Source organism: Acinonyx jubatus, chromosome A1, assembly GCF_027475565.1.
Source record: "Acinonyx jubatus isolate Ajub_Pintada_27869175 chromosome A1, VMU_Ajub_asm_v1.0, whole genome shotgun sequence".
Lineage (NCBI taxonomy): Eukaryota > Metazoa > Chordata > Mammalia > Carnivora > Felidae > Acinonyx > Acinonyx jubatus.
In genome coordinates, this window is record NC_069380.1 from 121,659,911 (window position 1) to 121,675,562 (window position 15,652).

The 15,652-nt window shown below is 38.1% G+C and overlaps 1 protein-coding gene across 1 annotated transcript in view; it reads left to right on the plus strand.

The window, feature by feature from the left end:
• The window catches only part of SCGB3A2 (secretoglobin family 3A member 2), a 42,077-nt gene that overhangs the window by 8,594 nt on the left and 17,831 nt on the right, over positions 1-15,652 (plus strand). The window lies entirely within an intron of this gene.

The window sequence follows — 15,652 nt, forward strand, 5'->3', positions numbered from 1 at the left end:
TGTCACCAGATCTCTTAAGTTATTGATTGACTCGTGTTGATTGACTCGGTAGGATAACCTGACCCCAAGTCTCAGGAATGTCACCTGCATGAGAAAGATGAAAGAAGTAGCAGGGCCGGAATGTGCTTGGCCAAGACACCGTCAGAGAAGTTCTGGTGATTAGTTGGTTCTCCCCCAACTTCCTCTGTGACTCTGGGCAGCCCTAGTGTTCTCATCTAGCTACTCTGTAGCTCTGGGTATGTGAGCAGGTGTGGATATCCAAAAATGGGTCTCCATTCTTTCTTCCTTTCCTTCAGCTTTTCCCTTTTTCATTTTTTCTCTTTTCTTTTGTTGCACTCATTCACAAAGCCCAAGGTAGCTGGCAGAGACACAGGTTAGAAATAAAGAGGGCTCACTTCCCTAAGGCGTGTGTGTGTGCTTTGGGGCTAGATTGTGCTCTCCGGATACTTAATAGCTCTCTGTTCTTGGACAGATAGTTCACTTTTGCTGGGCCTCAATTTATTCACCTGAGACCTGAAATAATAATAGCACTTAACTCAAAGTGTTTATCTTTCATTCAAATGTATGTGTGCTGTGTCTACCATGTGTTATTAGGAGATAGTTCTTCATGTCTCTTGTGTTTCTGCCTTTCTTATAAGGAGAGGCACGCACTGCCTGTGCTTCAGACAATCTTTTCAAAAGTTTGTACAACTAATGGACTTAGAGGGTGGAATAGTGTCTCTGTCTGGAACAAAGGGGAGGTTTGTTCACCATTCATTATAATAAAGATGATATCCCTCTCCATTGCAAAGATTAGGTGGGCATAGTGCCCTTTAAAAAAGATTAGGGAGAGGCGCCTGGGTGGCTCAGTTGGTTAAGCGTCTGACTCTTGATCTTGGCTTACTCAGGTCATGATCTTACAGTTCGTGAGTTCAAGCCCCGCGTGGGGCTCTGTGTTGACAGCATGAAGCCTGCTTGGAATTTTCTCTCCCTCTCTGTCTGTCCCTACCCCACTGTGCTTTCTCTGTCTCTCTCTCTGTCTCTCTCAAAATAAGTAAATAAATAAACTTCAAAACGATTTTAAAAAATTCAAAAGTGAAAAAGATTAGGGATTTTGGGGGTACCTGACTGGCTCAGTCAGTGGAACATGCAACTCTTGACCTTGGGGTCATGAGTTTGAGCCACCCATTGGGTATAGAGATTACTAAAAAATAAAAATAAAAAATAAAATGAGCATTAAGAAAATTAGAGATTTTTGAAAACATGGCCTCCTTCTCTAGAGCACAATGCACTTTCTCTGTAGGTACCACTTGGTCCTCTTTTTTGTCACCCTGGAGAAGCATGAGAAATCAGAACAGATGACACTGGCACTCTAGCTATTGCTACTGAATAATTAAGTCCCTTGTCTCTGACTCAGGAGTCTGTTTTCTGCCAGAATCCCTTTAACTGTGGCAGGCTAACTTGTTAGCTTCCAAATAGGGCAAAATCTCAGATCCCCCCTGGTCTTGGACTGTGCGCATGTCTGAGGATACATCAGTGAATAACAATGACAGTCTTTGCCCTCATGGAGCTTCCACTGCATTTTACTTGGAGGAGACAGATAATTTTAAAGTATATCAGATTATGATAAATACTATGGAGAAAAAGGATAAAAAGGTTAAGATGCTGGAAGATCAGGATATAGTTGTTATAGATGGTCAGAGAAGACCTTGCTGATTAAGTGACATTTGAACAGAGACATGAAGGAAGTGAGGAATTGAACCAGGCACATATCTAAGAGCACACACTCCAGACAGAGTAAAGCGAGTGCAAAGGCTCTTAGGCAGAATCTTGCTTGACACTTTTGAGAAACAGCCAGGGTGATAGTCTGGCTGGAGCAAAGTGATAGAGAGGTAAAGGAAGCAGTGAGGGCTGGGTAGTGAAGGGCTGGGTAGGCTGTAGTAAGGACTTTGTTTTTTTAACCAAAGAGAAAGCCGATGGAGACCTATGTCACAGGAACTACATGATATAGCGCTCATCCTAAAAGTTCATTTTTTAATGCTTATTTATTTTTAAGAGACAGAGAAAGAGCACAAGCAAGGGGAGGGCAGAGAGAGGGAGACACAGGATCTGAAGCAGGGTCCAGGCTCTGAGCTGTCAGCACAGAGCCTGACGTGGGGCTCGAACCCACAACGTGCAAGATTATGACCTGAGCCAAAGTCAGGCGCTTAACTGAGCCATCAAGGCACTCCCTAAAAGGTCATTTTAACTGCTCTGTGAGAATAAACTTGAAGGCAAGGGGAGCAGCAGGAAAACCCAACTTCTTGGCTACTGTACTAGTCCACCCAAGAGATGGTGGTAGAAGTGGAAGGAAGAAGCTGACTCTGTAGTTCAGGTGATCTCAATACATAGAGATCATTTACAACAATTTCTGGCACATGGTAAACACTTAGAGATATTGCCCATCACCATAATTTTTGTTATTTTTTCAGTATTTATAATGCTGTTCCATCTGACAGGAATGTTCTGCATCAGTGAATCCTTCCTCAGTCTTTAAGATTCACTTCAGGTGTTGTTTCTTAATTGGAAAACTTCTTGCGCTCATTCTGGGCTACCTTGGTATTTTGAACCTGGTTGAACCCAACACCTGACACATTGTTGAAACTGTGTATATGGCTGGTTCACCCATTCCTTCTATGTTTCAACCTTCACCATCCCAGCTTCCTCCTGCTTCACTACTGCTCCTGAACTTGTTCTTGTTTAGGTCACAAATTCAGGTCAGTTACTTCCATGGACACTTTTTCAGAGCACATGGCTTCTAACTCTTCACATTTGATCACACTCAGTATAATTTCTTTTCTTGGGTATCACGACTGCATAGTCCCCTACATTTTCTCATACTTGATCCTCATATCATCTTCAACCTCTTTATTGACTCCTCTTCCTCTTAATGAGTGAAGATTTGAAGTTTCTCAAGGATTGGTCCTGTGCCTTATTTATGTCTCACTTTTCCTTTTCCTTAGGTGAGCTCAGTCATTCACATCGTTTAAATTATATCTATATAAAATCCCCAGATATGCATCTCTTCCTAGATGTGTCCTCGGTTCTTCAGACCAGATATTAAATGCATTCTTGACTGTTTGGACGTGCTATGGGTACTTCAAATGTACGATATCCCATACTACTACTTGGATCATTCATCACAAGTATTTTTCTCTTCACTCTCCCCCTTGCTTCTCTGCCTTCCAACTGGCCAGTTAAGCCAAAACCTAAGTGTTCTCCTTGATGCCTTCACTTGCCCTTAACATGCATAACTGTCCATGCTTAATTTGTTACCAAGTTCTCTTCTTGAATCTGTATCTGAAATCAGCGCTGAATGCTTCTCACCTTAAACTTTCCTATCAAAGATGATGGCATTATTGTCTGTGTCCCTCCCTGAGGGTATATCTGCCTTGAGAGATGTAGATTGATGTTTGAAGTCTGTGGCTTTCTGAAATTTCCTTCAAGACAGTATCTCTTGTTATTGCTTTCTCAAGAAATAACTCCATGGAACAGTCCAGTGATCTTATAGAACAAACATGATCATGCAACTCCCCAGTTTCCCATTGTTCAAAATCCTCAGGAAGGGTTTAGGCGAGATTAGGCTCTTTTTGACCTTTCTCACTTCATCCCTCACCAGTTTGCTCTTTGCTCAGTCTGTCAAGCTACGTGGGTCATTTCTCTGTTCCCCCTTAATTTCTCTTAATAGGGAAAAAAGCTTTTAGGTTTTAACCTTCAAGACTCAGGCTCAATATAATTTTCTCATGGAGCTGCTTTTCCAAGTCTTACCTCAGTCTCTGCTGCATCTACCTTAGGACTTACTGTTATATTATTTCATGATACCCTGCATAACACTTAAATTTCATTCTGTAGCTGTTTGTATGATTATTATGTACTATCTGTTCGCCTTTAAGGAGCAAATATGGTTGCTTGGTAGCTGCAGTACCTAGCAAAGTGCCTGGAAAATAGAAGGTTCTGAATAAATATTTGCTGAAAACATGAATAAAGTAATAGATGTTTATACTTCTTTCCTTGAAGACCCAGATCTATGCCTTGTTTGTTTCTTAGACATTTTTAAAAATGTTTATTATTTTTGAGAGAGAGAGATAGTATGAGCGGGGGAGGGACAGAGAGAGAGGAGACAGAATCCGAAGCAGTCTCCAGACTCTGAGCTGTCAGCCCAGAGCCCAATGTGGGGCTCGAACTCACCAACCGTGAGATCATGACCTGAGCCAAAGTCTAATGTCTAACCAACTGAACCACTCAGGCGCCCCTATGCCTTGTTCATTTCTGTGTCTCTAGTGCCTGCCACAGAGTACTCATTTATTGGTTCATTCCATCTTTTATGCATTCAACCATTGTTATAATTCAAATACCCATTGAGTTCCTACTATATAAAAGCTCTGGCCTGACTGCTAGGGAAATAGATTTTGGCCTCTGCCTTTATGGAGTTTAGGCCGAGCACTGATAGATACAGTTTGAATGAGTAAAAATTTTTTTCTTTTCATCTCAAATCATAATTTAAATAGCAGCTTGGTTGATGGTAAGAAGGTACTAATAGCCACTGTAAAGGGAGTTAATATTCAAGAGAAGGAATTTTTTACTTCATAAGCAATCTGAGGAAAAGGGAACTGTCTGGGATCTCGTTGCAGAAACTCTTTAGGTAATAATACCGGCAGTAATAGCATTCAGATTAAGACCTGTATTATGCCAAATCCTGGGCTCTTTCTACCAAACATTGATTTTTAAACATTTTAACTGGGTACCCAAAGCAAAAATAGAAATTCTGTGGTATAGCCTAGTGTATGCATACATATGTGTAGACAAAATTGTTAAGAAACAAAGCATAGCCTTATTCAATATGATGACTCTACATGCCTTTTATTCTGTTCTATCTCATAGCTCACTGACCCTGACTTGCATTTTGAAAAACTATTAACGACAGTAACTACGCTGCCTTACAATCTTCTTTTCTTAAGTGCTATAAAAGTAGGATAAAATTGGGGTGCCTGGGTGGCTCAGTCGGTTGAGCATCCGACTTTGGCTCAGGTCATGATCTCACGGTCCATGAGTTCAAGCCCCGTGTTGGGGTCTGTGCTGACAGCTCAGAGCCTGGAGCCTGTTTCAGATTCTGTGTCTCCCTCTCTCTCTGACCCTCCCCTGTTCATGTTCTGCCTCTCTCTGTCTCAAAAATGAATAAAACGTTACAAAAAAAATTAAAAAAAAAAGGTAGGATAAAATTCTAGTTAGAGGCTGGTCCTAACATTGTGTTGAGAAGGGGCTCTTGGGAGGCCATAGATTGAAGAGGTCATGAAGAGACAGACCTGGTTCCAGTTAGAAGTCTGCCATTTCAACTGTGATGTGACAATGGGTAAATCTTCAACTACAAAAACGCATATCATAATATATTCATTTAGTGTGAGAATAAACGTAGAAAAGCAATAAATACTGTGGAAAAGCTTTATGTTCCATTTCCCCTGGAACAATCATTGCTAGCTGGTAATAACCTGACTCTTCCTTCCACAGATTGGAATAAATGGATAATATGTTGAGGCTTTATATGATCACTGTCTGGACAGAATAAATATTGTTTGCCCTAAAATGGGCATTGGCTGGAATAACTCTGCTAGTCTGCTAGGCTATTGGTTGTATTTAGTGTGTATACATGGCCTAGCCTTGTGTAAATCTCTCCGTCTGTCTCCTTTTCCTCTCTGTGCACATATTTATGTGTGCATGTCTTCGGGAACTCAGCAAACATACTATGACCTACTTCCCTCTGTTTCAAGGACTAATTATTCACCTGAATAAAGAAAAAGTTTAAGAGAACTGTTTAGTGGGTGCTGATAATACTTGCTGGAATGGGGATGTTGCTTGGCACCTGCTGATTTTCACATCCTGTGCCCAAGGTTTAACTGGTAACAGAAACTAGTGACATGGAGTCTCATGAATTTAGCCTGATGTGTGAAGACCTCTGACTTAACTGCATCTTAACTCTTCCATCTTATTTTTCAGTATTCATGGAACTTCATGGCTTGTCTTAATTATAACCATTACTGCTGAAAATTTTCAAAAGTTTCTATGCCAGGCACCATGGTGCTTTTTTTCCATCATTTTGAATCCCTATAGCATTATTATCTCCATTTTACAAGTAAGGAAATTGAGATTGAGGCACAGAGGTTTCAGTTGTTATGTTCCCTGGTCACAGAGATCAAATACTGATTAAAAATTTTTAAAATAGTCAAGTGCACACAGATACACATATACAGATATACATGTATATATACACAGATGTACATTTTATGTGTGTGTGTGTTTCTGATACATGATTTCAAATCTCTTATTAATTCTTCCTAATGCACTTCTTTATGACCCACCACTTCACACTCTGAAACAGTAATTATAGCAATTTGAGCTTAATGACCTATTTAGAGCAGAGGCTTATACTTCAGGAGGCCTGGGTTCCTAATTTAAGGTAGCTACTGAAAATCTGAAGTTTTTGCAAGGTCTCTGTATTCTGTGGGCTTCAGTTTCCTTACATACATGTGTTATAATGAACTTCTGCTGAGTAGGTTACATTTTCACTCTCTTAATAATATCTTTTGGGGCACCTGTGTGGCTCAGTCCATTAAGTATGATTCTTGTTTTTGGCTCAGGTCACGATTTCATGTTTGGGGAGATCAAGCCCCATGTCGAGCTCCGTGCTGACAGCGCAGAGCCTGCTTGGGATTCTCTCTCTCTGTCTCTCTCTCTCTGTCCCTACCCCACTCGTTCTCTCTCTCTAAAAATAAATAAATAGTGGGGTGCCTGAGTGGCTCAGTCGGTTAGGCATCTGACTTCGGCTCAGATCATGATCTCATGGTTTGTGAGTTCGACCCCCACATCGGGTTCTGTGCTGACAGCCCAGAGCCTGGAGCCTGCTATGAATTCTGCGTCTCCCTCTCTCTCTCTGCTGCTCCTCTGCTCATGATCTGTCTCTCTCTCTCCTTCAAAAATAAATTAAAAAATTAAAAAAAATTTTTTAAATAAATATTTTAAAAAATAATATCTTTTGATGTACAAAGGTTCTTAATTTTAATTGAGTCCAGTTTAGCAACCTTTACCTTTGTTGTTAGTGTTTTTTGTATCCTATATAAGAAAAATTTGCCCGCCCCAGGATTGTGACAATAGTCTATATAATCCTAGAAGCTCTACAATCCATTGTAATTAATTTTTGTGACTGATGTAAGTAGGTCCCAACATTCAATTTTTTTTTAACGTGAATTTGTGGATAATAAACTCATTTTCAGTTATTGAAAATAACTGATGGGTTAAATGGGCAAGAGGCATTAGGGAGGACACTTGTTGGGATGAGCATTGGGTGTTACATGTCAGTGATGAATCACTAAATTTTACTCCTGAAATCATTATTACAGTATTTGATAACTAACTTGGATATAAATAAATAAATAAATAAATAAATAAATAAATAAATAAATAAAAACTGTGTTGGAAAGTGAAGAGAATGGGAGAAAATGTAGACAAAGGGAACAATGTTTATTCTAAGAAGTTTTACTCTGAAGAGAGTGAGACGTAAGGGTCATTGCTGAAAGTGGACATAGGGTTTTAAGATGGGAAATTATGTACTTCAAATAAAGGTTTATTAAGACAACAATCAGGCTCATTCTAAATACTTTTTTTTTCTGAGACTCAAAATTGTGAGTTCCCTTAATTTATCAGAATGGCAAGATGATAATGTCACCCTCCTTACAGCCTTCCATATGCAACACATAAAAGACAGGTGGTAAGTATTCACTGTTGGGGCAATAAAGGAAGAAAACAGCTTGAGAAGATCGTATCTTTGAATACAGGACTAGTAAGAAATATCAAAAGCAACTGTGGAGTTCACGAGGGAAATTTCTTCTAGCATTAGAAATCCTAGTAATGTATTTCCTAATAGTTATTAAAAAAGCACTTTTGAGTTCCTGTGAAGGTCTTTCCTGCCTTGGCTGTACTTGTGGATCCACAGCTAGAATAATGGTCCTTTTTCCCTGAAAACCCTGAATTTATGTATGCTTCTATTGGAGAGTGTTACATTGGGCATTCTATTTTTTTTGTTTAAATCTCTCTCCTACTAAACTATTAGAGGTTATAACCTTTTTTTTTCCATCTCCACAGTCAAGTACACTATTCAATCTAAAGGAACCTGATAAAATGGGAAAAATCCATTCACTCTTAGCTGTTCGTGGGCATAGTAGACTTTAATAAGTTTACAAAGAAATGGGAGAAGGGAGTACATACACCAGACAACAGAATACTATAAAACCACACCTTAGAACCTTTAGAATCTTCAGCCTTTAGAACCACTCTTACTTGGAGTCTTTCTTAGTCATTTCTCCCCAAACAGAAGCCAAACCACAAGTGTTTGGTTACTCCTTCTCCTACCCCTTCCACTCAATAATAAAATAATCAGTATATTTCCTTGTCTAAAGCAGAACCCAGTGACATTTAGGTCCTTGATACCACACCCAGCTTTTTTTTTCAGGGTCTTTCCCCACCAAAGACGGTTCTTTCTCTAGGGTAAATTCTGGTGCCAGCTGTTAAGTTAATAACATGTCCAACACATTACATAATGATTGAAAGCCCAGTCTTTGGAGAACAACCGACCTAATTTGAAATCTGCCTGTGTGACTTTGAGTGAAACTTCACATTTATGACCCTTGTTTTCATAGTCTTTTCTCTAAAATCCCTGGTGCTGATGAGTTTTGGAATTCATATATATTGTTTTAAATTTTAAAAAGTCATGATATACATAGTGTTTATTACAGAAAGCTCAGTGATGTCTAGGGTAGCACCCTCTCATCAAACACACTAGTAATTTTGTGGCAAAAAATATAAATAAATAGTCTTAAGTCATCTCTTGATCGGTTTTGCTGTCAAATGAGTTACAAAATAAACATAACAAAGACTTGTGATTGTCAGAACTCTCTGGGGTTGGACTGATGAAATAGGGACTGTGGAACTATGTCTACTTAATGGGCTTGTCACCAGGACTAAAGAGGATAGTGCATGTCAACCTCAGAGCTCAGACCATGGCACTAAAGGCTTAATACATGGCTATTATTACTACTCTTCCCCTACTTCAGCTCATGTTAAACTTAGGATCTACTCCCTGCCCTTTCTCCTTTCTCTTATTGGTAAAATCTTTCTATATTGTATATTTAATTTACAGGAAACTTCCAAACTGCTCTTATATTAAGATTTTTTTTTTAAGAGGTAAGCCATGGGGTGCCTGGGTGGTTCAGTTGTTAAACGTCCAACTTCGGCTCAGGTCATGATCTCACAGCTTGTGAGTTCAAGCCCCACATTAGACTCTGTGCTGACAGCTTGGAACCCGGGGCCTCCTTCGGATTCTGTCTCCCTCTCTCTCTGTCCCCACCCCCACCTAAAAAAAAATGAACATAATTTTTTTTTTTTAAATGGGGTAAGCCATCAGTGTTGGAGACCACCTCCATTAGAGCCAGAACAGTTGTGAACACTTCCCATCCTTGCTTGGTTGTTGATACAGCCTTGAGTCTCGCTTTCCAGCAGCTTTGCCTTCTCCCAGACTGGCACTGATTCCTCTCTAAGAATGATTGATTATAAGCTCGAACAGGAGAGAAGGAAGCCTTCCAGTTGACGTATGTAAATGTTTACTGAAAGAAAATAAAATGTTTTTGTGACATACTGAAACAAAAGAAAAGTTTATAGCTAGAGGTAAAAGTCTATATTTGGGCACAAAAGATCACTATTTAACCACATTTCAAATAAGGAAATAGGATGGGTATGGAACAACCATAGCAAGAGGAAGAGGATGTCAAGAAAATTAAAATAATTGGAATGGATTCTGATTTCTGGCCCTACTGCTCTTAAACTAACCTCTCACATTTTATTAATGAATTCATTCTTGCCAATTCTAATGACCTTTTGTTAGTTTTTCTCACATCTCTAGATACACAGTAGTATATGTCACCAGACTCTACCTGGTTTTACTGTATGATAGGGCATTTCCACTGATGCCCTGAAATCATTTCAAACATACTTTATAAGAGAAATCTGAATTATCTCTTGGTCAATCCTCCTTTTCCAGACTTCTGTTCTCTCTAGAGCATCATCCTAATTTCAGATCTTAAGCTTAAAGCCATCTTTGGTTGCAACTTTTCCATGGCCCTAGATCTAACCAACCACCAGTTTTCTTAGTTCATCTTTTATCCACATCCTATTTCTCTTCCTATTCCACCAGTCTGCCTCATGTCAAAATTACTTCCCTATATTCTTTCAGATGGGCTCTCCTATGTGCTATACTGTGCCTCTAAAGGTCATAAAGAAGCAGAGGACCTGGATTTATGAGTTGGTTTGGCCATTCCCCAACCATGTATTCTCTGTCCCCTCTCTATACCTCACCAGTTTCCTTTGTCTCCTACCACAGTCACTATATCATGTTGAGTCTACTTTCAATATGTTGACTTTGTTCTCTTCTCATATAGTGTCTCTCTACTTCCCTGATTCAGACCATTATTTACTTCTTGAAACAATTTTTTAACTGCTCTCACTACATCTTTCGATTTTTTAAGCAAACTTTTTATTTGGGGATAGTTTTAGGTTTATAGAAATACTAATTTCTACAAAACCCAGTTTTCCCCATTAACATTTTATATTACCTTGGTACATTTGTCATAACTAATGAAGCAACATTGACACATTACCATTAACTAAACCTCAGAGTGTTTTCAGATTTCCCTACTTTTTCCCCTAATGTTCTTTTCCTCTCCTAGGATCTAATCCAAGATACTGTATTAAATTTAGTATTGTTAAGTATGAAATGCTTCCTTAGTCTCCTCTGGTCCATGACAGTTGCTCAGATATTCTTTATTAATATACTTTGCTTATTCTTGGACAAGTTTTGTGGAACACTAGCCAGGATATCCCTCAGTTTTTTTTTTTCAGTATCTTCTCATGGTTAGACTGGAGCTAAGGATTTTGGGGGGAGAGCATCACAGAAAGGAGAAACCCTTCTCGCCATATACCATGAGTGCATGCTATTGACATGACTTGCCATATTGGTGTTAAATGTGTTTATTGGTTCATGTAGTGCTTGCCACTTTCTTCAACTGTAGAGTTATCTTTTACCTCTTTTCATAGTCTGTTATTTGGAACAAAGTCAGTAAATGTGGCCCACATTGGGAAGAAAGGAAGTTTATTTCTATCTCCTTGAGAGTGAAGAATTTGTCGTAGACTGTGGGTTTGGAGTTCTCTCTTGTCCACCAAGAGAGCATGTTGCAAGATTGAAAATGTGAGAGAGGCTAATGTCCAGGAGAAGACAAGAGTCCTGAGTAAGGGTCCTTACTCCATTTTTATTAGGATCAGAAGGCCTACAAGTGCAATGGGTGTGCATAGAGAGACAGTGAAACTGTGAACATTAACTCATGGGCTTGAGGAAAAGGGGGTTTTGGAGATAATGCGGTGTTAGGGGTTTGGGTCAATATAAAACAAGATTCTGGTGTTGGGTGGAAGGTTGTTGACAGCAAATATGAAGCCCCACCTCTGTTTACCTAAACTGGCCTAGGGGACAAGAAAGAGCAAGCTACCTCAGGGTCAACAAGGCATCTTTCTTTTGCTAATTGGCTCTGCTCTGGGCAACTTTGCCCCACTGAGGTCTGTAGCCCTATTTACCTTTTACCTAATTTGGTCCTTCTTTTCCTGTGAAAGCAGCTTTCTGTTGTTGTCCTTTACCTTTGTCCTATACTGGGGACCTTTGCCCCATTTACCTAATCTTGTTTGCCCAAATCTGGGTGTATTCATCCTATGGCTTTCTAATTCTTTATGCCTTATTAACCCATCAGTGCAGGTTCAGGGAATTCCTAAGCTATTCCCCACAAGAATCTATGTAAATTGTTATGAATTCCTCTGTAAGTAAGAATGATCTGTTTTCCTGTATTTATTTATTCATGTATCCAATAACTTATATATATATATATATATATAAATATAAATATATAAATACATAATATATATAAATTCAAATACAAATATATATAAATATAAATATATAAATACAAATTTATATGTATATATATAAACACAAATATAAATAAATAAATACAAATATAGAAATACAAATATATAAATATATAAATACAAATTTGTATGTACAAATACATACACACACACACACACAAAGTCTCATGGATATTTATTGTTTATTTTGGCTATAATTCAATACTACATTTTATTTTATTTTTTTGTCAAATTGTTCCAGCTTTTGCCAGGGAGAGTGATTTCAGCCCCAATAGCCATGTGGCATGCTTTTATTTTTATTTTTTTTGTTTTTTGATGAGTTCCTTAATTTCAGGTGCTCTAGGATGCTTGTGAGTCATCTTGTATTTTCCCTGGCTCAGCTCTAGAATCAGCTATTTCTCTCCTGCCAGCTTTTAATCCTCTGATCTGTTCTTTCCTTGGAAGCAGAATGATCATGTTACTCTCTTGATTAAACATTTTTATTGACCCCTTTTTGCAGTTATGGTAAAATGCATCACTGATCATTTATGATTCGCACCTTGCTCAGGAACCAGTTCACTTGCATTTCAGTTTGGATTTCACTTCTTCTGGGAAGCCATCTTTCACTTACCCGGAACTTCCCACACATGGGTTTAGAGTCCTTTCTATGTGTTTCCTTAGTGCTCTGACTACATGGAACTAGGCTCTGATTAAACTAAATTGAATGAATATTATGATCTTTACAATGGCAACTAACCACAGTGTTCTCATTTGAAAAATAGACTTGGTGTTTCCTTACAGATTAATAGTTTGAATGCAGTGAGGTAGGTTTGTGAAAATTAGATGTGAATTTTAAGAAAAAAAAAAAATTTTAACATTTACTTATTTTTGATAGAGCACAAGCCAGGGAGGGGCAGAGAGAGAAGGAAACACAGAATCCAAAGCAGGCTCTAGGCTCTGAGCTGTCAGCACAGGACCCGATGTGGAGCTCGAACTCACAAACCATGAGATCATGACCCGAGACGAAGTTGGACGCTTAACCGACTGAGCCACTCAGGCTTCCTGCATGTGAATTTTAATCACCAAGCAGATATAAATTTTCCTAGCAGATAGAGGTGAGGAATGAAATAAGTTGCGTTACTTTGAATTGACCCCTTAATCATTGTGTAATACTCTTCTTTATTCTTTAAAACTATTTTTACTTTGAAGTCAGTTCTTTTTGAAATTGATAAAGCTACTTACTTAGGTTACTATTAACGTGGTGTATTTTTCTACTTCCAGACCACTGACATGAAAGTGATTATTGATATAATTAGATTAATATCTACCATGTTTGGGACACTGGGTGGTTCATTCGGTTAAGTGTCTGACTCTTGATTTTGGTTTAGGTCATGATCTCATGGTTTGTGAGATTGAGCCCCATGTTGGGTTTTGCACTGATAGCACGGAGCCTGCTTGGGATTCCCTCTCTCCCTCTCCCTCTGCCCCTCTCTCTTTCTCTCTCAAAAATAAATAAACTTAAAAAAAAAAATCTACCATGTTCATTACTATTTTCTATTGGTTGGTCTTCTTCTTTGTTCCTACTTTTGTCTTCCACTCTTTTCTTGCCTTTTGGGGTTTTAACTGAACGTTTTATTTGATTCCATTTTCTCTCATATCTTAGCGTATGCGTTATACTTTTTAAATTTTTTTAGTGGTCATCCTAGAGTTTGCAATATACATATAAGACTAAGTTCACTTTCAAATGACACTATGCCACTTTATGGGTAGTATGAATACCTTAAAATAATAAAATGATCCTAATTCCTCCTTTCTGTTCCTTGTATCATTGCTGTACTTCATTCCACTCATATATAAGCATATAAGTATATAATATAATTATAGTTATATTTTATATGTTATATATCAAATTATATAATTATATATATAATTATGTATACTGTTAATTATAATTATATTTTATAATTATATATTATATATTGTATTTATATTTTAAATATTGTATATAATTCTAATTATATATAATATAATATTATATATTATACATAAGTATGCATAATCAAATACATGGTGGCTCTTACTATTTTTAACTGTTATTTGTTAGATAGCTAAGAATAAAAATAATAAGGGGCACTTGGGTTGCTCAGTTGGTTAAGTGTCCAACTTTGATTTCAGCTCAGGTCGTGATTTCATGGTTTGTGAGTTCAGATCCCCCACATCTGGCTCTCTGCTGTCAGTGCAGAGCCTGCTTCAGATCCTCTGTCCACCTCTCTCTCTGCCCCTCCCCTGCTTGTGCACATTCTCTCTCTCCCTTTCAAAAATAAACATTAAAACAATTTTTTAAACATTTAAAAATAATAAAAGTTTTTATTTTACCTCCACTTATTCCTTCTCTGGTACTCTTCCTTACTTTACGTAGATCCAATTTTCTGACCTATATTATGTTCCTTCTCTCTAAAGTACTATTTGAAAACACTTTTTATAAGGCAGGTATACTGGCAACAGATTTTCCCAGTTTTTGTTTATCTGAAAAAAGTCTTTATTTTTCTTCCATTCATGTAGGATAATTTCCCATGGTACAGACTTCTAGGTTGGTGGAATTTTTCTCTGAACACTTTAAATATTTCTCTCCTCTCCTTGCCTGCGTGATTTTCTGAGGTGGAGTCAGGTGTAATTTTTATCTTTGTTTCTCTATAGGTAAGGTGGGTTTCCTCCCTTGAACCCTGGCTTCTTTCAGGATCTTTTCTTTACCCTTGGTTTTCTTTAATTGGAGAATATTACACCTAGGTGTAGGGTTTTTTGGCCTTCATCCTGCTTGGTGTCGTCTGACCTTTCCAGATCTGTTATTTGGTGTCTGACATTAATTTGGGGACATTCACAGTCATTGTTTCAGATATTTCTTCTGTTCCGTTCTCTTTCCTCTCCTTTTGTTACCCTATTACATGTTCATTATACCTTTTGTAGTTGTTCCAAAGTCCTTGGATATTCTGGGTTTTTTTTTTTTTTCAATTTTAGCTGTCTTTCTTTCCAGTGTTCAGAGATTGTCGTAATATATCCACTAGTTCAGAATGCCTTTCCTAAGCTATGTCCAGTCTACTCATAAGCCCATCAAAAGCATTCTTCATTTCTGTTACAGTGTGTTTTTGTTTGTTTGTTTGCTTGTTTTTATCTCTAGCATTTCTTTTTGGTTCTGTCTTAGGATTTCCATCTCTCTGCTTGCATTGCCCTTCTTGCATGCAGTCTACGTTATCTCTTAGAGCCCTGAGCATATTATTCATACCTGTTTTAAATTCCTGGTCTGATAATTCCAACATCCCTGCCATGTCTGGTTCTGATACTATTGCCGTCTCTTCATATTATGTTTTTTGCCTTTGGATGCCTTATAATTTTTTTAATACCTGAATATGATGTACTGGGTCAAAGGAACTGTTGTAAATAGGACTTTAGTAATGTGGTGATGAAGTGTCAGGAAGGGAAAGTGTTCCTTGCCCTACGATCAGGTCTCAGTCCTAGTGAGCCTATGCCTCTGGACTATGAACTTCACAAGTGTTTCTTAGTTTTTGTTCTCCCCATCTAGAGGGCACATCATGGCTAGGGTAGCCTATAGTTGGGTATTTCTCTTCCCCACCCACATCAGTTAGGT